Here is a 23529-nt window from a genome sequence, read left to right as displayed (position 1 = left end):
CTGCAGGGGGCGAGGCGGTTTGGTCGCCTCCAAACAAGGAGACTGCAGAGGGCGCTGGGTGCTGTCCACCAGCCTGCTGCACCAACTCAGCCTGCTGCCCACCTGCCTGCTGCCCACCAGCCTGCTACCCCCCACCAGGCTATTTTCCACCAGCCTGCAGCTGGCTGCCCACCTGCCTGCTGCCGCCCACACTGAGGCTGCAGTGATGGTGATTTGTCATTTTTCAGGCAGGCAGGTGGGACGCAGGCTGAGGGGGGGCAGGAGGTGGGAGGAGGGAGCGGGTTGGGTTGTGACCGTGTGTCCATGAGAAAATGGCCACATGTTCAGCAGCACATGGTTTAGTGTTTAAATATGTGTCATGCTGATTGAGGATGGTGTTTTCTAATGATAGTATTTTTTTCTGTTTTCAGATGACACTTACTGGATTGATTGCAAACTGCCCCTTGTGCGGCAGGGCATACGCTGCGCTCGACAGCCATTTAAAGAGGGGCCACAATGTGGTTAACGTGGCAGAGAGGGCCATCCTTTGCAAGATGGGGTACGGGAGGATCGATCCCCATCAGAACCGACCCGTGTCCAGCACCCGGCTGGACAAACATGTCCAGGACAGCCACCAGGAGCTGACCACCGCCGAGAGGGCTCGCCTGATGGCAGATGCCAAGCACCGCAAGGCCTTGCGGATGCTGGCGGACCTGAGGGCGAGCAACCCGGCGGTGCCGATGGTCAGCTCCCTAGATATCGAGGTGGACGAGGTGGTCGTGGGGCCCGCCCAGGAGGAGGAGGAGGAACCGCCCTGATTGTGTGGAAAAACGGGCCAGGAATGTGGACCTGGAGGCCCAGGTCAAAAGGTGAGTACATTCTCATTTAATATCATTCATATTGCTTTCTTGTAAGAGTTTAGAGAAATCATTTGCCTGCTCTATATGAAAAGTGTCACAAATAATTAGTTTTTTGCTTCAGACTGACTGTGGAGCTGCAGGGGGCGAGGCGGTTTGGTCGCCTCCAAACAAGGAGACTGCAGAGGGCGCTGGGTGCTGTCCACCAGCCTGCTGCACCCACTCAGCCTGCTGCCCACCTGCCTGCTGCCCACCAGCCTGCTACCCCCCACCAGGCTATTTTCCACCAGCCTGCAGCCGCCCACCAGCTGCAGCTGACTGCCCACCGGCCTGCTGCCTCCCCTCAGCCTGCTGCCGCCCACACTGAGGCTGCGGTGATGGTGATTTGTCATTTTTCCATTTCAACTGTACTGTATGGTGATCAGTGATGGTGATTTGTCATTTTTCCATTTTAACTGTACTGTATGGTGATCATTGATGGTGATTTGTCATTTTTCCATTTCAACTGTACTGTATGGTGATCATTGCTTTTTTTCTGTTTCTTGTTGTCTGTGTGTCTATTCTTTTACAACTAAAGTCTGCAGTTGAGGAACACATCTCTCCTTCTCCTCCTCCTCCGAGGGCCGTGAGGAAGTTTGCAGCCGTAGTGCCGGCGCCGGCACCGGCTGCAGACTCAGAGCAGCCTTCCACCTCTGGGGCTGGACCGCAGGTGGCTCCAGGGGGACACTAAGGGGACTGCTGGCGGGGAAGGGGCGGAGCTCCCAACTCCGCTCAATCCAATTCCCAAAGTCAATCGGTAAGATTAAAAGCAGGCTCTCTGTTTCTGTTAATAATAATAATAATACATTTTATTTAAAGCGCCTTTCAAGTCACCCAAGGACACTGTACAATAAGAGAAAAGGATATAGACATAAGAGTAGCATAAAAACATCAAAAAGAGACAGTATACAAGAGAACATAGACATAAAAGCAACATATACAGGGACAGTACAAATAGACAGTACACTTAGTAAAACACACTAAACATTCAGCAGGGGACAGACATTGCCAACAAAAGTATAAAGTGTTACACTCTCATTCAATATTAAAATGTTACTCAGTTGATTTTTGATGCTTATTCACAGAAACATTCCTAGAAGAATACAAGTCTTACCAGGCGGGTGGGGCCACGACGGGCAGACCGTACAAGTCTGCCCTGTCGAAAACCTCCAGGATCAAGTCTTTCTTATATTATATGGCAAGTGGCCAGAAAGTCCTCTGGTCCTGGAGGTTTTTGGATGATGACCAGAAAATCCGGGAGTAAGTGCAGCCTTAAAACATTGTTTGTAAATGTAGTCTGTACTGCAAATTGTTTTTGTAAATTGATGTCTGACATAACACATAGCTAAATCCACATATGTCCTTCTGCAGATATATTGATCATGTAAAAGACAGCGGGAGGGCGGTCACCACCACAATTTTTACTTGCGCAATGTCGCACAATTCATGATTTATTTCCGCGAGACACCCCCAAAACTGAGCAGACTTAATAATGCTCAGTTGGTGGGGGTGTCTCGCATCCTCAAAAAAGCCCTCTCGGACCTGAGGCGGCACGTCACCCTCCACCAGGTCCAAGACAACTAAAATGGATAATGTCGTGCCGCCAGAAACGGTGGTCCGCTGCCGGGAGATGGCTGCTGCTGCCCTTCCGGGGGCTTTGGGTAAGCGTGTAACTGTCTTTTGTTCTCTGTCTCTCCAAACAGCTCAAGTGATTTTCCTTCCAGACAGTGTGTGTTTTGCTCCATGGTGCCAAAGTGAATTTTGTGATCTCTCTTTTGTCATATTGTCCTTTAAGGACCTGTCGAATCGTAACAGGACACACTTCTACGGCCTGTTCTGCGCGGCACTCTACGGCCATCGGCCTGGGGTACTGCAGAACATGACGGTACCCCAGGTCGAGAAGGCCAGGCTGAACGGCAGCCCGACCGAGGGCTACATCGTCAACGTGAGTGGCAAACTCTCAAATTGTAGCCATAGTCCATTTCTGTACTGTGTTTGATAATACGGGGGTGTTTGGGACTAACATTTGGGAGCAATTTGTTTTCCCATCCTCTGTATTGCAGATCGACGACCACAAGACCACCAGGGACTTTGGGGCGGCCCAGCTGTTCCTCCACCCGGAGGAATTCCAGTGGCTGGACCGCTGGCTGTCCATCCGGGCCAGGGCACAGCCGCCCCCAAAGAACACCCTGGTGTTCTATACGCTGGGGAGGGGGCCCGCCAAAAACCTGGCGGCCTATTTCCGCCAGGTTTGGCTCGAATGGGGCTTGCCGGGCAAGCCCTGCTTTACTGACATCCGGTCCGCCGTCTCTGCATATGTGATTTGTTTTTGTTTTACTCTTTGAACACATAGAATTTATTGAGACTACTTTCTTTGAATTTTGAGTGATTTATTCAACTTAGAAACACTTTCTTTGTTGGCGGTCAAAAATGACCGCCATAGGAAATTAATGGGAAAGAGTATCATTTCCATCCAGGAGATAAAAAACATCTTCTTACACACACTCCTACAACTAACCACCAATGTTCCCACACACATGCATGCATGCATGCACACACAGAAGCACACCCACCCACACACACACACACAGGTCAATGTTAAAGGTTAATGTGTTCAAATGTCTGCTATGGCCTAGAGATGCGCAGTGGTAACCTTTTTCTTCTTTTCTATCTAGGCCAAGATTGTGCACCCTACACAGGTTAGGGACATGATATGTGATTACATGTGCCACAACCCGGAGACGGCGGACCGGTATTATGCGCTTGGGCTGAATAGGGCCCAGTCCAAGCGCATGCTGACCTACTTTGAGGAGGCCACCTCCCTCGCCCCACCTAATGCGGTGCAGCTGGCATACCCTAATTTGCCAGCTGCCCCAGCAGCAGCCCCAGCCCCAGCAGGGGTAAAGAGGAAGAGGAGCCCGTCACCCTCCAGCTCCTCTTCTGAGGATGGAACCCTAGTTCCGTACCAGGAGTCGGGCAGCTCCTGCCTAGATGAGGAGCTGGAGGAGATGAGGAAGGAGATGGAGGGAGAGCCAACTAGCTCCGCTGGTGGGAAACGCATGGGACTCATAGCGCTGCCGCTGTCCTATTGCGTGCAGAGGGAATTTGAAAGACAACTGATTATCCCGCCCCTCGGACTGAGCACTGCGAACGGTGAGTGTCCAGACCCTACATGTTAATGTGGGTCTGGCTCGTCAGGGTAAATGTGAGGCATAACAACCTCCATTCCGGGGTTTTTGTAGGGACGGTGTCCACCTCAACACAGCTAGGAACACTGTTTTCATGATGAACATTGTTCACATCAAGTCACTGTTGTGAACCCAAAAGCCCTTAAGGGCCACCAAATTATGGAATAAACATGGCTGTGTAAGTATATCATCTATTATGGCGTAATTGTGCATATCTGGTTACCCATGCAGACCTAGTGCCCACACTTGCTCCCAAAGATTTGACAATTTTATTAGTTATTGTTTAACTTGATTGATTTTCTTATATATAGATTTTTCTTATATATAGATTTTTACTAGTCGCCAGCTGTGTCAGTGAAGTGAAGCGAAGAGAGATGAGCTGTGCTGAGCAAGTGGACCTCACTTAACCCCTGGAGGAGTGAGTTCAGAGGACTGATTAAAGAAAGATGGGACTTGGTTTTATAGGGCTATAGCAACGACGCCCACTACAGCCCAGTAAGTATGTCTACACCCACACTTTCACACCGAAGATTTCTCAAAATGGCCCTGGCGGGTTTGACCTTTGTCCCTAATTGACGTGAGGGAAGTGTTTAAACAAATGTAGCGAATATATGTTACAAGATATGTCTGTGTAACAGATCAAAAGTTAATGTTGATCACGTTGAAAAACCTGTATCAGTTTGTATCTAGTTTTTTTTGTAGCGTAACATTAACGGACAATTTTTTAAAATATTTTCATGTATCATACATTTATGTCTAACATTAACATTACTGAAGTCCGCACGATTTAAGTTTTGTATGTTGATGGGTATTTCGATATTGTTATATTGACATAGTGAATATTAAATAGTTTGTTTAAGTGTAAAGGGTCATACATTTATGTAGTCTCCTGAAGTGTAAGTTAAGCAATCCTCACAACTTATAAGACGGCAATAAGACAACTCCTGCAGGAGGATAAAGGTAAACCGACGGCGGTCAATGCTGCCATCGTGTGGTGCTTTTCAGTGGTTTCTCCAGGCACTAACAGCAAAACTACAAAAACACATCTAAATCTCTTGTTTTAGTGCAACAACAGAAAAAGCAAGTATTTGTTATGCTCCAGCAAGGTGTAAGATACAAGATGAAATCTAATAATAATTAATATAATAATTACATTAATATTATAATATAGTAAAATAAAAAAAAATAAAAAAATTGTTTTGCCTTCATGTACTTTTTACAGAAAAATGCCACGTCAAAAAAGCTACAGTGAGGAGGATGCTGAGGGCCTTAAGGGCTTTGGCGGAGGGGGGCAGAGTCCGGAGGGTGGCTGCCCAATTTAACATACCCCACACCACCCTCCAGGACCGGAGGAAGGGGAGATATGCCCCCCAGCCCCACCCCAACCGGGCATTGATGCCAGACGAGGAGGAAGCCCTGTTGCGCTACATTTTCTGGATGGCAGCCCACGCCTTCCTGATTACAAAGTCGGTGGCGTTGGTGCTGGCCATCCAGATTTGTAAGGCGTCGGGACGGCCCAACCTAATTATCAACATGGAGATAGGCCTGAGCAAGATGTGGTGGAGCCGGTTCAGGGCTCGCCACCCCACCGTAGCCTCCAGGAAGGCCAATCTTTTGGAAAGGGAGCGGCTCCATGGGGCTATGGTGGAACGGGTGGACGAGCTCTTCCACATCTGCCAGGCCCTTTATGACAAGCATGGATTCAGCGGGACCCCTGAACTCATCTACAACTGTGACGTGATGGGATTCTGCGACAAGGGCCACTCCAGGCAACGCACCGCTTACGCGTAGCAGCTGACCACCAGAGAGCACATCACCGTTCACTGCTGCACGAACGGTGCTGGGGAAAGCATACCCCCTTTTGTCATCTTCCGGGGGAGCTTCCCCAGTACAGCCTACGGCCTGGAGGGGCCCCAGAACGCACTCTACGGTGTGTCGGAGAAGGGGTACATGGATCCCGCAGACTGTGCCATATGCGGGCGCATGGCACCTGCTGGGGGGTCCGGCCAGGTGCTGTGGCTAGGCTGTGACAGTTGTACCCTCTCTGGTACCACGCGCAGTGTGTAAATGTCACCATAGTACCAGAGTGTGAGTGGTAAATGGAGGCGGCCATGCAGCTCGAGTTGTAGGTGGCCATGCAACTCAAGCTGTACTGTAAATATGTAAATAGTTCTTACGTTTTTGTTAACCCTCTAGGCACCATGGTCGAGTTTTCTCGACAAGATGCGGCACTGAATAAAAACGGCCGATTTTGTCAAATAGGGTGTCATAATTCGTTCAAACTCCACTCCACTAGATGTCATACGTCATCACCGAGTCAAAAAAACGTCATGCTTCTATACAACATCTTCCCGCTAGAACGCATTGAATCAGTGCGAGAAATACCAGAGCTAGTGTGCATGTGTGCCATTTTTATCAGAGCGGTATTGTCAACGTCAGAGAGTATTTGCATTACATTATCGTGTAATGGCATCAGAAAAGTTTACCCGCAATGAAGTGTTGGGTTTTCTATTCGCTGACCCTGATTCTGAAGGAGAATATCTGCCTTTAGAAAATGACGGTGATTCGTTTACTCACCACGCTTCAGATGCGTCCCTGCCTTGCAATGGTGCAGCTGGACAAAGTTTAGATCTACACCAAGCACAAATGAATCCTTTGCCCAATGTAGATGGTCCTTTGCCCAATGTCAGTGCTGGGAACAATGTTCATCGGGAAGTTAGCAAGCGTGTTAGTGATATGGAAAACGAGGCTGGAAGTTATGTGGGGGGTCCAGTCTTTTTACAGCGCCTCTCCGCAATCGCGGTGACAGTAACGTGGTGGAGCATTTGTCTAATGCCACTGGGGATGTTAGATGAGGTCGAAGTGTTCATAGGACAGTTAGGGGGCAACGTGGAGGCAGGGGGAGTCGCAATGAGAATGACAGTAGGCCTAGTTCGAGCTGTGCAAATTCTCTCCACTTGGCACGCGCGCGAGGCAGATCAGGCCGTGCTGCTCGCAGCAGGAGCAGAGGCGGTGTGACACGGGGCAGAGGAGCCATGCATAGTTTAGTGCAAGATGATGGGAATGCTGGCTTTGAGTACTTGGCCAATGAGGAGCAGTACCAAAGTTGGATCACACCCTTTGAACATGGGCTGAGCCGCATGTGGTGGTGCCGTTTCCGAGAGCGCCACCCGGAGCTGTCGGCCAGGACCCCCGACTCCCTGGACCGGCAGAGGGTCTTTGGAGTGACGGTGCCTCGGGTGGAGGCACTCTTCAACATCCTGGAGCCCATGTTTGCAGCGAATAGCTGGCTTGATCGTCCCCACCTGATTTTCAACTGTGATGAAACAGGCTTTGGGGACAAACAGAAAAGTAGGGAGAAGGTTTACGCGCAGAGGGGTCAGAAGCATGTCTATAGACAAACGGTGACAACAAGGGAGCACATCAGCGTCCACTGTTGTGCTAGCGCGGCAGGCATGAGCATCCCTTCCCTAATTATTTATGCCCAATGCCTGCCTAGCAACAGCTACGCGCTAGATGGCCCCCCCAACGCCCTGTACGCCGTCACCGAGAAGGGGTACATGGATGGGCCCCTCTTCGTGAGGTGGATCGGCCATTTTCTGCAGCATGCTCCGGCAGGGCGTCCACTCCTGCTCACCTGTGATCAGCACGAGAACCATATGTCCAAGGATGTGGTGGACCTCTGTCGGGGCAATGGTGTGGAGGTGCTGTGCCTGCCAAGCAACTAAAATAGAGTGTGTTCAATGTGACAATTGCACCCTCTGGTACCACATTTGAGTGTGTCACTCATGTAGTACCAGAGGCATAACTTTGTAGAAAGTGTGCCATGAGCCACGACATGTAGGTTTTGTATATAGTTATCAATTAAATGTTCTATAGCAGCTATGTACTGCATTATTGTCTATTTTTCTTTATTTTCATATGTTCTTGTTATATGTTTAAATATGTAAATGTCATGTTAACATTTATCAAAATCAAGTGCATCAGTCTTTTCTTGTAGCTGCTACCCCACACGGTTTCCTAAAACCTAAAGCTTGATTTTTGATACAGTGACCGTCATTGACGGGTTTACTTCATTGATTTAAAGGGGAACTTGGCAACTATTTCAACGTAATAAACCCGTTTAGAAATCATTTGGATGGTTAAATTACCTGTTCCGGTGAAAATGGTGACTTTTCCCGCTGCCCCTAGCGTCCCCAGGCGGAAAACCAACCTTGCAACATTGAGACTACCGTCCCGGAAAGAGAAGTGAGAAACAAGAAACTCATTTTAAATCGTGTTTCTTACCTTGTAACATCCACATTGTCTGCCGAACTTATGCTAACCGTTTTGCTAGCTTGTAAACAAATCCATGTGCTTTATCGTTACCTTTTTCCACAGTTTGAAATAGCATAATGCACAATTTCTCCAGCAGAGGGGGAAATCCTGCCAAGTTTCCCTTTAAAAAAAAAGTATACTGAAACTAAACTAGATGTACCGCAGAATATATATAAAATATGACCACCGCCCAGTCCAGCACGTTTTCCACAAAAATAAATCACACTGAAAGGCCTATATGATTCTAACTGTCTCACTAAATTGCATTATCCACACTCAATTCTCACTGGTATCTGCTAAACCAGGGGTTCCCAAACTTTTCAACCTGCGACCCCCAAAATAACCGTGCCAGAGACTGGCGACCCCCACTATCCCTGGATGTGACTCAAAAAATAAAATAAAATGTGCGCACCGGCCATACGCACTAGGCTTATCCAAACATGGGCTTAACGACAACACAAAAGAACAGAGCAGCCTGTTATGATTTTACATATAGAACTTTACTATATGATAAAAGCAGAATACCTTAGTCAAAAAAGAATATCCATGAGTGCACATTATTGCTGTCATGCGCAAACTTAACTTTGAAACATTACTTTAATTTCCATTTTAAAGCAACACCAAAGCACTTCTCCTGTCGCACGCACGCTTGTTTATCCAGCACTGGCTTTGGAAATAACGATGTCTACAGACAAGGTAGAGTACGTTGCATGATTTTATGAAAGTATAATGTATTGCGACATCAGAAGCAAGTCAAATTTGTAGTTTCTTATGTCTCATTCCATCGAACTACAGATCCGCTACCCGATCTGGCAAACTTGCATAGTGCGGTTATAGCCGATAGAGGGTCGCGAAGAGAATGCAGAAGTGCCGTTCACCCTGTTACGAGTTGATGATTTTGGAAACAATATTTTAATGTACAAAAAATTCTTTGGTGTTGCTTTAACAGAAGAATATCTCAGTCAGGGTAATATCCACAAACTGTTGTAAACATATGTACATTGTTGCTGCGCAAATTTACATTTTGGCAACTACGTTTCAGCGTTAATCTCATCTAATGAGATGGATGCGCGCTATGCGCGGAACACAGCAAGTCCATTATTGGTTTAATTGTGGAGACAGCCACACGGAGATCATCCTCCACATTTAGACGCGATCTGTATTTGTTTTTAACATATGTCAGTGCAAAGAACGGCGTCAGTACATCCATCGCGGCATAGCTGTGGATATTCCCTCTCGACTGAAATCCAGAACTCAGCAAGCGTCTTGGAATTAAAAAATGTCTTTAAAGTGCGGTCACATGACAGCTCAACCAGTGCGTCCTCCATGCCGGCTGACAGATGGGTGGTTACAGTGAATGGTGATCTTATCCAGTCATAATTTTTCAGAATTTAATTTTTTCCAAATTTATTTGATTTATGGAAATCATTTCGCGACCCACCCCTCGCCGTCCCGCGACCCCCACTTTGGGAACCCCTGTGCGAAACAACAAGTACCAAAACATGACTAGTTCACATGTAAAATTCATTTTATACAACCCCACCCCCATCTTGCCTGTTCATATTGCCTGCGTATGTGCCTGTGTTTGTGCATGTGCCTGTATGCGTACATATGTCTACTGTGTGAGTATGCGTCATACGTATGATTACTGTGAATGTATGTGTGTGCGTGTGTATCTGTTTATGCACATGTGTGCATATGGAATGGGTTAACATGAACCCTGGAGGCAAACATAAGTAAAAAAAATTGGTCATCCTAGTAGGCCCTACGGTTCTCAAGATATTCACAGAAAACTGTGTCTGCCCTACCCTCCTTTCGGGGGTCCAGTCCAGCGGGGGGGCTACAGATCAAAACGAAAAACAATGCTTTCATGTTATCCATTTGGGGTTACATGCCCACCAAGTTTCGTGTACCCCGGTCTTTCAGTGTCCCGGGAATCCTTGACGCTTCGCGGCGGTCATAATAATGATTTAAATGAAGGACTTTTGGTGGAGGATACAAGCTTTCATAATACACACAGCCTATCAAATAATAAACAGCAGAAGCTAAGTTTATACACGCCGTGTAAAACACGTGCAAACGACGCTTTAAAAAGTTTATACTGAAACTAAATAAACATCCAAATCGGTTATTTTCGGCCTGACAACAGATAATATACACAGCATATGAAGTAACAAACAGCAAAAGTTAAGGTAATTCACATAAATTTATATAAAAAAAACATTAACTACACGCCGTGTAAAACACATGCAAACAACGACGCTTTAAAAAGTTTATACTCTAACTAAATAAACATCCAAATCGGTTATTTCTACGGAGCCCCTAAGGGGACATGAGCAAAAAAAATCTAAAGTTTAGTTTCATGTGGTCACGTGAAACTTTCATGTGCTCACGCAAAACTTTCATGTGCGCACGCAAAACTTTCATGTGCGCACGCGAAATGTGCCTACCTTTACTGGCCTTTCATCGGTGGGCTCAAAATCTGAGGATGCATCTGAGAGAATGATTGGGGTGTCTTTATCCCGGGAGCATGTGTAAACGCGAAGCATTCGCAGCTTGGTCTTCTCATACAGCTGGCTTACGGTGCAATCAAGAGGTAGTGACTTCTGGCTGAAATCACGAATGTAAAAATCGAACTTCCCAATCGGTCCTTTGGTAGAGTGTCCATCTGGGAAGAATAAATCTTTGCCTATCTCTACCCTGATAGCACAGGGGCGTTGAATCCACGTTGAATCAACCCCCGCCGCTTCAAACAAACGTGAATTCAACGCCCCTCAACGCCCCTTTGCTATCTGGGTAGCAGCTCTGCCACGGTTACCGTTTTCTGCACAGACAGGTGCCGTGTTCCACCTCCACCTTTGGTTCGGACCTGGTGATACTCACCCTTCTGAACGTGAAGCCATCCCATTTCAATCCGCCGAGTGTCTTTCACGGCATTTTTATTGCCGACAGGTCTACCTACAGTTGTGTCGCTGTTGGCGGAGGTTCTTCCTTCTATTTTTTCTCGAACCCTGTGCATCAGAGCCGACTTCACTGTCTCACTGTTGTTCGTCAAAGTTCTTTGCCGACAAAATGTTCGAAGAGCAAGTCGGTCTCCATATCTATTGATATATTGACCCAGCTCTTCATCCGCCATTAAAGCTATGACATTCACGTCGATCTGAAAAATGCATGGGAAAAGGCAAAAAGATTTTAAAAAATTAAGTCAGCATAGGCTAACATGACAGGGAGAGCTAGCAAAAGTAGGCTAGTTAGTATTGCTAACAGTCTAAATGTAACAGTAGGCTAGTCGAAGTATTGGCAATAGTCTAAAGTTAACATTTAACAACAGCATACAATGGATTCACAGCATACAATGGATTCACAGCGTCATAACTTACCTTATCATCTTTCAGTTTAATTATCACATTGTCTGGTATATTTCGACTTTTAAGGAACGTTTCCAACTCATCTTTAGCTGCCATCCGTTCGTTGTTGCAGTGCTGCTGACTGTAAGCGCACATGAAAAAAAAATCTAGTTTCGTTTCACGTGAGAACAAGAACAGTCAAGGAATTATAATTATTTTCTGAATAACATGGGACCATCTGCTCACATCTTCCTGATGCGAAAAGGAATGACAAGCAAAATAGAAAACTGTGAAACGTCAGTTAAGAAGGGGTCTTCAGGTTCAAGAACTCACGTTTTAACATGTCATCATGTCAACAGATCAATTTTACCAATAGTTTGTTTCACTATGAATTTATTAATCTTCTTCCAAAAAGGGAGCCACGTGAAAACCTTTATGTTTGTCCTTTTTCTGGAAACTGCCTTCTTATTTCTGCAACAACACATTGTTTGATGTGTTACATCATCACGTTCCTGATGTCCCTGCCTAGTAGGGGTGTAAAGATTAACCGATACGTATCGGTATCCGTTTTTAACGTGTAAGATACGGCTACATCGATACGTGAAGCCCCGTATCGGAAAACAACTGAAATGAACCGGTCGTTATATCGATTTACTTGTTATGAATCGGTTAACAACTGCTCGCTCAGACTCTCGTTTACGTTCCAAGCAGCGCGTTCATCCCACTTCCGGTTTTGAAACTACATGGTACGGAATTGTGGGTAATGCAGTTCGTTTTTGGTTACATTCATTGCCCAAAGTTGTCAAATGACCTCATTACCCATACATCTACTGCAACTTAAGCATGTGACAACTTGCACTCGGCCGGCTTTTGTTTTTTCGAAATCCAGCGCAAAATTAAACACTTATAGCATTCCTAAACGGCAAAAATAGTCTGTAGAGTAGCCTTACCTTTGATGAAGGGATTTCCTTAATGTTAAATAATAATTTGGCCCTTGCTGCTAAAACGATTCACAAATTATTAGCCAATGATTTTGTTCATATTCACTCAGACTTGTGGCATTATAGGTTTCTGCATTAGCTCTACTGTTGGAACAAAATAAGCCCAGAGAGTTCATTGATTTGTAGGCCTATTTTATTCTTGTAGGGTAGGCTAGGCTATATGAGACAAGGCCAAGAGTTTCTTAAGCACTTTCATTTTGGTATTGTCTTACCTCAACAAGGCTACAGCTCCATGAAAACAATCAGATATAACTAGGGCTGGGCGATATGGCTGAAAACTGTATCACGATATAAGTATTTCATATCGCTCGATATCGATAATTATTGATTTTTTTTTAAATCTATTTCAGATAAGGACCAGAAGGGGGGGGGGGGATCAATTTAAACACTTTTATTTTAAACTTAACCTTCCTCTGATTTGAATCACCTCAGTTATCAATCAAAGCAAACAGGGAAAAGAAATAGCAACACAATCATGAAAAACACTCAAATAAATAATTGTGCACATAAGTCTGAATGAGCAGCACTGGTTGAAGCCTGGAAATATTGTAAACAAAGTAATTTGCTAGTTTATCATAGTAAGTCTACTGGTTAGACTGTTCAGTTTCCCCACGTGTGTTTAAGAGTTTAAATGAATACTTTTTCTCCTTGGGACAGGCCCGTTTGAGTCTTGGAAAATACTTTTCCATTTGTATCGGGATTGAGCTGATTAGAATTTAGCAGTCAATCTGAATGCAACAGTTTTGAACAAATTTGTGCAGCGTGCTAATGATGCTAACCGGATTTAATAGCAATTCAGTCGTCTTGCACGATTGTGAATGTTTGGATTACATGCGCACACTCCCACTCTTCAGTTTTTTTAAACCTACGAGTGACCTAACGATGCAATCATCGGTGAAATGTATGGAGCACACCCTTGTATTGTCTGTAATCTGAGATGAGAGACGGGTTAATGTCAGTACAGTCATGTAGCCCAAATGATTTACTTGTAAAGATAACTGTCAATGTTAGCTATCGTGATCATTAACGTTATGTTTACGATGGTGGTTCTTAGCTAACGTTAACGTTAGTTAACATTAGGTAGCTCTCCTTGAATTGCTTCATAGTTACCTGAAAATGTGGCTCAACGTCACGCTTTATTTTTACTATCCACTGCCGACGGATGTCTGTGTCTCTTGGAAAACGATAAAAAGATAATTCTTTGTTCCGTCGATGATACGAATTACAGCCCGGTACACAGCAGTAAGTACCATAAGACATCACTCCTCCACATTACTTTTATCCATTCACGTTCACTCACAGCAACAATGTTTCGAACTCTCTACCACCTCAGCCTAGTTTTCGCGCTGAAAATGTTCAAAATGGCGCTCACGTGACATGGGCGAATTACGAAGCGATGAGATATACCTGCCGTTATGTCACGTCCGGTCAGAGCGTTTTTGAGACGTGGAAGTAATTTTACTTAATTTAATTTTACCCCTAGTTATTGTTACTACGCCCGTCAAACTCAGAACGGAGTTGTCTAGAAATTCAATGGTACAGTATACTGTAGCTGTTAAGACTCTGCAAAAGTTACAGCACAAGAGGCTCTTTTAGAGAGCCATGGACCTAAATTCATTTACAATCCGTTGAAAGACTGCAGTATGACATGGAGACACATGTATAAAAACTCATATCTAGCTTTGTTGGGTGACAAACTTAAACGGGAGGCGAGTGTGATTCACTGATATTAATATTAGCTGTGCTAGATAGACTTGCATGCATGTTACAAGGACACTGGGCCATGTCATGTACAGAACATGGTGCTGCCAAAAAACGGTAACATATCCTACATTGCAGAGCCACTTCAACTTTATTATTATATGGTGAATAAATGTTACACTACTGTGCACAGCCCACGGATCTATAAAGATCAGTGGCACAGCCCCATGCTTCTCTGATGTGACGAAGCTAGCACGTTATTAGCAGCGGTTAGCTAACTATGCTAACGTTAGTTATCTACAAGTCTCCTCCAAATGACAATCATTTTATATACAATGCTGGCAATGCTGAAAACAATTAACATCCTTATTTATCTGACTTACATTGATTTGACTGTGTGGCTTAATCCACAGATGTGGTGGAGCACTGTTTCGTTATGGTTTGCTAAGGAGTAACCCTTTGCTTTAAAATAGTGGAGATCTGGGACGAAAGAATTTAATCTAATTTAACATAATTACAGAAAACGTAATCAAGATTGAAAGGCATTTTTCTGTGTATCGGTGTTGTGTTAATCCCACATATGTCATTTGACTGTCCTTTTCAACTCACTCAACATCACTATAAAATCCCATAAAACGGGACAATCAAGGCTCCCAATCACTGATCTATAAAGAACACTGGATAGACTATCCCATTGTTGCCGCCCCATCAACAATGAAGCCAATGGAATCGGAACACCGCCGCCATATTGGGACCACTGCACTGTAGAAAATGATAGGCTTACAGTAGAAATGCATGAAAAAAGTGAGGCAACTTAATTACTCGAAAATATTAGGGGGGAAATATAAACCTATTATTTTTAAATATAGTCTTTAAAAAATCATGGGCATTTACTTAAATTATTCATCTATACTAAAATGTGTAAAATATCTCAATACAATTAACGTAGCCTATTCAAAGGAAATTTCACTCCGGAGGGCTGTTTTAAGGTCGAAAGGTGAAACAGCATATTGCTCGACGTCAGTAGCCTATGCCTCGATCTAAATGTAGGTTGCAGAACGTTACAAATGAACATTACAGCCTCACATTTGGTGCTTAATAGGCTATGCTGTTACGGCTTCGTGTTTTCCCCTTACAGTGTGACAGAGTGGCATATTACCCGACATTACCTTATCCATTGGTAGGCTACATTTTTAAATAGTGAAAACACCGTTATAATCACCCACTTTCGATATTGCCGCTTAGGCTACAGTCGGTAGGCCTATCTTTAGTTTTAACTTGACGTGAAGTCATAATCATAGCTCGAATCTGCCCATTTCTTTCCAACTTAACCAAGTCATCCCAAACATTTGCACAGACATATATTGTCGAGCACGTAGCAGAGTTTATATTCTCCTGCTGTCTCGATTCGTTTGTAGGCAGAGTAGGCCTATATGTTCTCTACTAATCAAAACTGCAGGTGTCTATACCAGTGGTTCCCAAACTTTTAATAGGCATGTACCCCCTGAGACATTATGAAGATTTTTTAAAATTGTTTTATTAATATTTATTTTGATCAATTTTGTCGAGAATAGTGAATAGGATCATAAACATATGATACAAATCTCATCAATAGTCTACAAATGTGCTGAATATAATGATTTTAAATAGATCTGCACCTAGGCTATCTCACACACACTCGTCTTGTTGAATGCAGTGATCTTATCGGCTAGGTGCTTGTCTTTGCCTTGTAACTGGAGATTTAACTCATTGAGCTTTCCAAATATATCGCTAAGATAGGCCAGCTTCGTCAAGAAATGTTCATTAGTGAACGTGCTTGCAGATTCAAACATGCGCTAATTCCTCCAGAGGCGACTCGGAGCTCAAACACGCGACAGCACTTTACCTCGGGAAAGCCTCGCTGTGAAACAGTAGCCTACAGCCTTTTGGTCAGCTCCCATCTCCTCTCAAAGTGCGGAGAATAGACACGCTTTTAAGGGTCGGGTCTTGATGAAATTCACCACTCTCACAACCTCGTTCAAAATCTCATTCAGGTCGGGACTAACTAAGCTGCCTTGACACGAGCGCTTCCCTATGAATAACACAGTGCGTCCATTGCGCATCAGGTGCTACCTGGGCCTAGGCTACAGATAAAAAATAAATTAAAAAAAACTCACGTCAGTTCGCGCCCCACCTGGCATGTCTCCGCGACCCACAGTTTGAGAAACGCCGTTTTACCCTCCATGTCTCCACTCTCGAATATTTTGTTAATGCGGAGAAAATAAGTTTTTAATGTGGGGTAGGCTACGCGTACCCCAGTTTGACAACCGTGGGTCTATACTATGAGAATGCAGCTGCCATTGAAACGTTCTTTCTCAACAGTGAGTTGTTAAATTATGTCTTGACTCTTTATAAACAAACCTCAAATCAAAAGTGAAATGTGGAGTCAGTTCTTTATAGGCTATGTGATGTGATGACAAGGCCGTTCTCTATTCACTCTACGCACGCAGCACAGCCTACCAGGAGAAACAACAATTCATATCAATTAATATTAATTAATTAATTATCAAATAATATTAGGCCTATAGATCAGTCCTACAGTACAATTGCAAGCGACCATATGCCACAGCGGGCACAGGTTATTAACGTCCTCATTCTCCTACCTTAAAACTTTATGCTATCCTCGAACTCGTCTGCTGCCCAAACATTAAGCCAAGAACCGTTCTCTGCCTCCTTTTTTGTATTTTCTATCCTCCGTTAATGTTCTTTTTTTCTAGCTACCAGATTTGTTAACAGACATTTCCCCCTAGTTTAGCCTACCGAGAACATCTCTTGATCTCACTTGATACTTGCAGATGGGCTAACGTAGCCTAGGCTACTAGCCTATTCCCCACTGGGGATGGGAAACTTTTGATACATTTTTTAAAATAAATCGTTATCAGCCATCTGTAACAAGCAACGTGCTGCTTGCGAGAGCTGGCCTTGCACGCATCTTCTCTGGTCTGAATAGGCCTAATCATAGGCTATGATGGACACTGCAATCAATGACAATCATGTTTTCAATTTAATAAAAATTGATTACGAAATCATACTGCAAAATAAGGCTATATCACCCGGGGAAAGAATGCAGGCAGAAAAGCGACGGGACTACGTCCGGAAGAAGTTGATAATTGTTCAAAACCCCAATGTAGGCTAGCCTATGATATGACAAAACTATTTGTATTTGTAAGAGCTATTGCATACTGAAATATAGATATGGGCCTATTAACATTGTTTGTCTCCCCCCTCCATGCTAGGTCGATCGCACAAATAAAAAAAAATGTGAAAAAACCTATAGAAATAAATAGGATACTGGTCTCTTTGAATGGAGACCTCTGTCTGTTTTATATACATGATTATAGCATTATTCATATTATTATCACGCCCACTAAACTTCTTCCAGACAGGCTACATTGACAACATTAAAAGCCTACAGTGATTTTCTCCGTGGGTGCAGCACACAGTAGCCTATAGCTAGATCATTTTGGTGAGGTTTCAGAACGGAGCAGCGTAGTTCGGACTCGCAAGTGGTCCCAATATGGCCGCCGCGCCGATTTCACGGAGGCTTCAGGTTTGTGACGTAGTTGCGCTATCCAGTGTTCTTTATAGATCAGTGCTCCCAATACATTTCTATGGAGCCGTAAGGTGAAGTTGACGGGCCATGTCTGCCTGCACGGAGCTACTGGACTGCCATTGGCTCATCTGCGTTCGATGGGCGGGGTTTTGCAAACGGTCAATTTCTTTCAAAAACTTTTTAAATTCACATTTATGATTATTTTTTTCTCGCAAATCGAGTTCCTACACTATCTACACGTTCATTCACAGGGGTCTTCATCTTCGATTCTTTGATTTTACTGTTTTTAGTCAAAACTCGTTAGCCTGGAAGTGACCAGGGCAAGTCATTCCGCCGCTACAAAACGCTATTTTTATACCTCTTCTACAGTTCCAAACAACATTACACTTAAGCCAAACCGAAGTATCCCGAGGTCTTTATGTGGTCGGATAGAGAGTCCAGAATGAATTTCATCAAGCCAGTACCTTTCCGGAAATGTTGCTGCTGCAGCTGGCATCTTTAGGGGAAAGTCAGTAGGAGTCGATTGCCGAGTGTGGAGTAACACGCTCTGGAAATTCACAATTTCGTTGCCGTTTAAAAAAAAAAAAAAACATAGTGCAAAATGGTGCAAAACCATTAGTAATATACAAATATCATCAATTCATAAATCTTACCGTAGTAAAACAGGTCTATCCTAAGTTGGGTGCACCCTCTAAGCCAGTGGTTCTCAAATTGGAGTACGCGTTGCATATTGCAGCATGTATAGAAATGAAATGCAGTTGCATTATGATGAATCATGTTATCTCTCTCTCTCTCTCTGTTTGTTTACAGGAGGGTCTCACCATATTTCTTCAGTACCCTGACAAAGAACTCCCCCCATGTCTCATCAGGATCCTCCTGATTCTGGACAGCCACCTTACCCCGTTGCATACTTTTGTATGGTGGCCAGAATGACACTTTTTGGTCGACACTCAGCCAGCTTGTGGGCACCACTTCAACCTCATTTTCTTTTTACGTAAACAGTACAATTGCGAACATGATCTGTAAACGGAAATGATGAACAGATGAACTTAGCTTTAACTAACTAACTAATTTATTTATTATGTATGGTTCAGCCGGTATATTGCAAAGCCATGTTTGACAGGCATTGCAACTACTTTGGCATCAATGGTTTTCTCTGACAAAGCCACTACCTCTGCAGACAGTCCTTGAGCAAAAGCAATATTCAAATTGAGGGAGTCAACTGGGGATGTGAAAAACGACTGTCTGTTTAAAAATTTCCGTCCCAAAAACTGTGTGCAGCCATCAGCATTGAACATTTTTTCAATTCTGAATATGCTGTGCCCACTCAAAACTATGTTGTTAGGCTCATGGACTGTTAAAGAGAATTTGGGACAGGTGTAGTGAGAGAGTAGACTGTGCAACACTGGACTGGCATTGACTGACACTGCTGTTTAGTTTTTGTTCAGCGATGCAATTTACAATTTGTTGCAAAGGTTGGTTTGGCTTTCTGATCACTAGTTTATGTTTAACTCAGCAATTTACTGTAAACTGATTATTTTTGTGTTAGACCGACTGCAATGCCAGATTAATTGATATTCTCACTTGTTTATTGACACTTGCTTATTGTTTTGTAAATTGGTTTGGCGTGTTTCCTTAATAACATAATCTATCATAATGTTATCCTTCTTTCCAAATCTAGGGCCTTACCGTCAGGGGTACTTGGTGACCTAAGCAGCCTTTTATGCCCCTCGTCTCCTCTGCCGCACCAGTTCAGCTGCTTAGCCAAGTCATTTCCCAAAACTCTTTTGGCCACACGCCAGACTGTTTTTTAATTGTGTGACCTCCACTCTGGGACAGGACATTTACCTTCAGCCTCGTTTGCCACACCACTAAACACGCCTGCTAACTTCCCGATGAACACGAAACATTGTTCCCCCTGACATTGGGCAAAGGACCATCTACATTGGGCAAAGGATTCAACGTTTGTGTTGGTGTAGGGCTAAACTCTCACTTTGTCCAGCTGCACCATTGCAAGGCAGGGACACATCTGAAGCCTGGTCACTAAACAAATCACCGTCATTTTCTGAAGGCAGATATTCCTCTTCAGAATCAGGCAGGTCTGACTGCAGTTGGGGCCTGCAATGTTCGAAAAGAATACCCGGAACCGTTCATCACGAATTTTGACGCTATCTATTTAACTTGAGGAACTTCGTGAGCATCTTCTGTCAGTCAGACTGACATTCACTGGAAAAGTACATGTCACACTGACATGGCTTTGGTTATAGCTATGGACTGTATATTGACCGTTTTTGTTTAAAAAAATATATATCGATAAGCCTTAATTAAGCAAAATCATATCATGTAAAGTTACAGTGTCAACTGGACTATACATGTTAGCAAGATGCACATAATGTCAGCTAGCTCTGCACGTAGCTGGTCAGTAGCCTATGCAGGAATTGGTAAGTTTTGTTTCGTGTTTATTTGATAACATAGACTTGTAATACATGCTTGTAATCTGGCCCTTTTCTATATAAAAAGTGTTTTTGTGCTGCTTGGTTACTACTAGATTGTATGCTAGCTTGAAGTTGTGTGTGAGTTGATGTGGCTTTGGTGAAGCTGTCTGGATCGGCATCTATGTGAAAATTGTCATTTGCCTTGGTATCCTTCCCTGATAATTAGTCTGACTTTATATATCTGTGTTTTGTGGACATTATTGGGGAAATCAATGGTGTGGCCATGAGACATTATGAAATAGGCAACAAACAGTAGTAGCAGCATAGGGCAATACATTTTACACAATACATTGCACATTTTAGCGCTGAAATGCAAAAAAAATCTTCGGGGGTATCCCACCCGGAACGCCCCCCTATTATTATTTTTTGTCAAAAAATAGTCATCATTGAAGGCCTAACTACTGAACGCACGGTCCGCCACTGAGTGCCAACAATATATTAAAACCAATAAAGGCCCTTATCTCCACTTCTGTCACATTATACCATGTGGCAGAAGGATTTCATAATGCATACATGTTTGTATTCAATCAGATTTGTCAGAAAAAACACTACAACAAGCTGCCACAAAATGTCCAGGACATTGGTGACTGTACATTTTGTGCCTGCTTGGACATCACACGGCTCAATGGAGGGATATACAAGAGTTTCAGACCAAGCGGCAACATTCTAATTTGAACAATGAAGCCTACCCGGAAATGCGAAAAATTGCAATACATCGAAAATCCGCTAGGGGCAGGTCCCAAAAGGGAGCAAATGTCCATAGACCCCCATGTTAAAATGTCCGTTTTCACAGCATAAATTCATGCTTTTACAGGTTGGTCCCATGGACTTTTATTGTATTTGTTGGTAGTTCCCGAATGCCTGACAACGGTGTCGAGGCAGCAGACGATGTCACTAGCTGAGTGAAGGAAACTCCGAAATTATGTCTTGGCTGTGATCCTACACACCACATCCTTTCTGAAAATGTTTATTCAAATATCTGACATAAAATGGGTTGCTATTAACTGAAGCCTACTAACCGACACTTTAAGAAGACTTCGCTCCAGTTTTTGAGGTAAGTTACATTCCACTACTATTTCACGTAGATGTTAGCATTATAGCATCCATGTTAGTGGGCACTGTAGCAGCTATAGGCTACGTTAGCGTCAAATCATTTCAAATAAGTTTATGTCGAAAATGATGACCGAATGGCTGAAGCACACACATAAATTTAGTTAACTTGAATAAAGTTAACGTTAGTGAAAACCGATTGTGCTCCCGTTGTGAGTTAGCTTAACGTTTGCCATAGCTGCTACTAGCCAGGTGTTTAGTCAATAATCAGACAGCTGTAACGTTAAGCACGTTAACGTTAGTTCACAAACATACTGGGGTAACAAAGCATGTGTTCTCGTCAAAAAACCTTTTGTAAATACTCTGTGTGAATGCTTAGTCCGTTGTCAATTTATATAGTCTTTGGGTTGTCATATTTAAGATAGAAAAGCGTTCGTTCAGATGATAACTTCAGCCGAAGCATTAGCTAGCTAGTGGAGGTAAAATTGTGAACCACTATGAACCATTGACTATAAGTTGAACATGGAGCTGATAACGAGCGATAACGTTAGCTAGTCACCATAACTGTTGTTAGTTATAACTGACGTCTGAAACTCTTATTGATGCCGTTTATTTGTTAAACACAAATTTGAAACAACACTTCTTGTCTATGCAAAGTTTCCCTGTAGGTGATCCTGACAGGCTGGGTGCTGGAGAGGGCTCTGGACTCCTAACTTCACTTCTCGTCTGTGCAGTCGACTCAGAAGCATCACTTCAGAACTGATTCCGTGGTACTTTGACATTTTTCATACATTTAAATGGAGCAACCTACTGGATTCAATTGGCCTAGCTGTCTATTCCAGACATGGTTAGCATACTGAACAAACATGAATGCATTTCAGACATTTAGAGTGGCCTTTTATTGTGAGCAGTCCGGGGCACATCTGTGCAATAATTATCATGACCTCTTTTGATAAGTCACACATGGAAAGTAGCCTTTAAATCAGCAGGTTTTGGTTGGATACAGATTGGATAATTAAAGAATATGGCATCAGTGACTGGCTATTGTTTGACTGGACCTTGGCCTAACTGTTAATAACTACCTCAATGGGGTGTAGACATGAGCTTACACTGTTCCACTGAAAACATTAAAATACAAGAAATGGTTGTTCTACAGAACTTTGAATACACCAAATTTGGTTTTGCTTATTGCCTGCATAAACAGGACATGTGCAAATAGTTGAATACGCCTGTCCTGTCCCCATTCAGCTAAGTGTTCTGTGAGTTTGTTCATTATACATATTGGGAGTATTTTTTAGCTTAATTTGTGACCACTTGTTCATAGTTTGCAGTAAGTTCAAGGATGTGACATATACCAATATTTCTGTTTTCAGATCTGGAACATTTTGAAATCCTACCAGATGGGGCACAAGTCATTGAGCAGTGGCAGCTTCTGACTTCAAAGACTTTGTTCACCAGCAGACCCCTTGATTACCTTTATTTACAGCATTTGCATCTGTCAGTCTTTAAAGTGATCTAATATGTATTGACTATGTACTAGCTTAGTACATATTAGTTTTTGTTATTTTAGTTTCACAAATTCAGTGGTTACCTGTAATGCTCAAGATATACAAGTAAAAAAAACACCTTTACTTCTGCATCTGGGTCTTCAATTCAACCTACTGACTGAAGCTGACAGATTTGTATAAATGTTTTTGAGAGCACAGGCAAATTGGTTTGATAGATAGATAGATACTTTATTGATCTCCAAGGGGAAATTCAAGGTCTCAGTAGCATACAGACATCACACACAACATGCACTTACAGCAGAAATGGTAAATATAAGTATAAACATATAACAAAACTCCACTGTACAATAGACAGCTGAAGATAAGAAAAACTAACAAAACTAAATACTGGCATTAGTTTTAATGTAATTCACAGTTCAGAAAAGTTCCATAAACATTTCCAAGTTCAGTGCCAT

The 23529-nt window shown here is 43.4% G+C and overlaps 1 long non-coding RNA gene across 1 annotated transcript; it reads left to right on the top strand.

Moving 5' to 3' along the window:
• The first annotated feature begins 21394 nt into the window (after nucleotides 1-21394).
• Nucleotides 21395-23197, top strand: LOC143127186 (uncharacterized). The gene is made up of 3 exons (XR_012987533.1): nucleotides 21395-21570; nucleotides 22224-22336; nucleotides 22940-23197. It is a non-coding gene; the product is annotated as an uncharacterized LOC143127186 (long non-coding RNA).
• Nucleotides 23198-23529: the final 332 nt, after the last annotated feature.

Source organism: Alosa pseudoharengus, unplaced genomic scaffold, assembly GCF_046254945.1.
Source record: "Alosa pseudoharengus isolate Yale_2024_CS ecotype anadromous, Long Island Sound unplaced genomic scaffold, YU_APseudo_1.1 YU_APseudo_1.1_scf_17, whole genome shotgun sequence".
In the NCBI taxonomy this organism is placed as follows: Eukaryota; Metazoa; Chordata; class Actinopteri; order Clupeiformes; family Clupeidae; genus Alosa; species Alosa pseudoharengus.
This window is presented reverse-complemented; position numbering and strand designations above follow the sequence as displayed.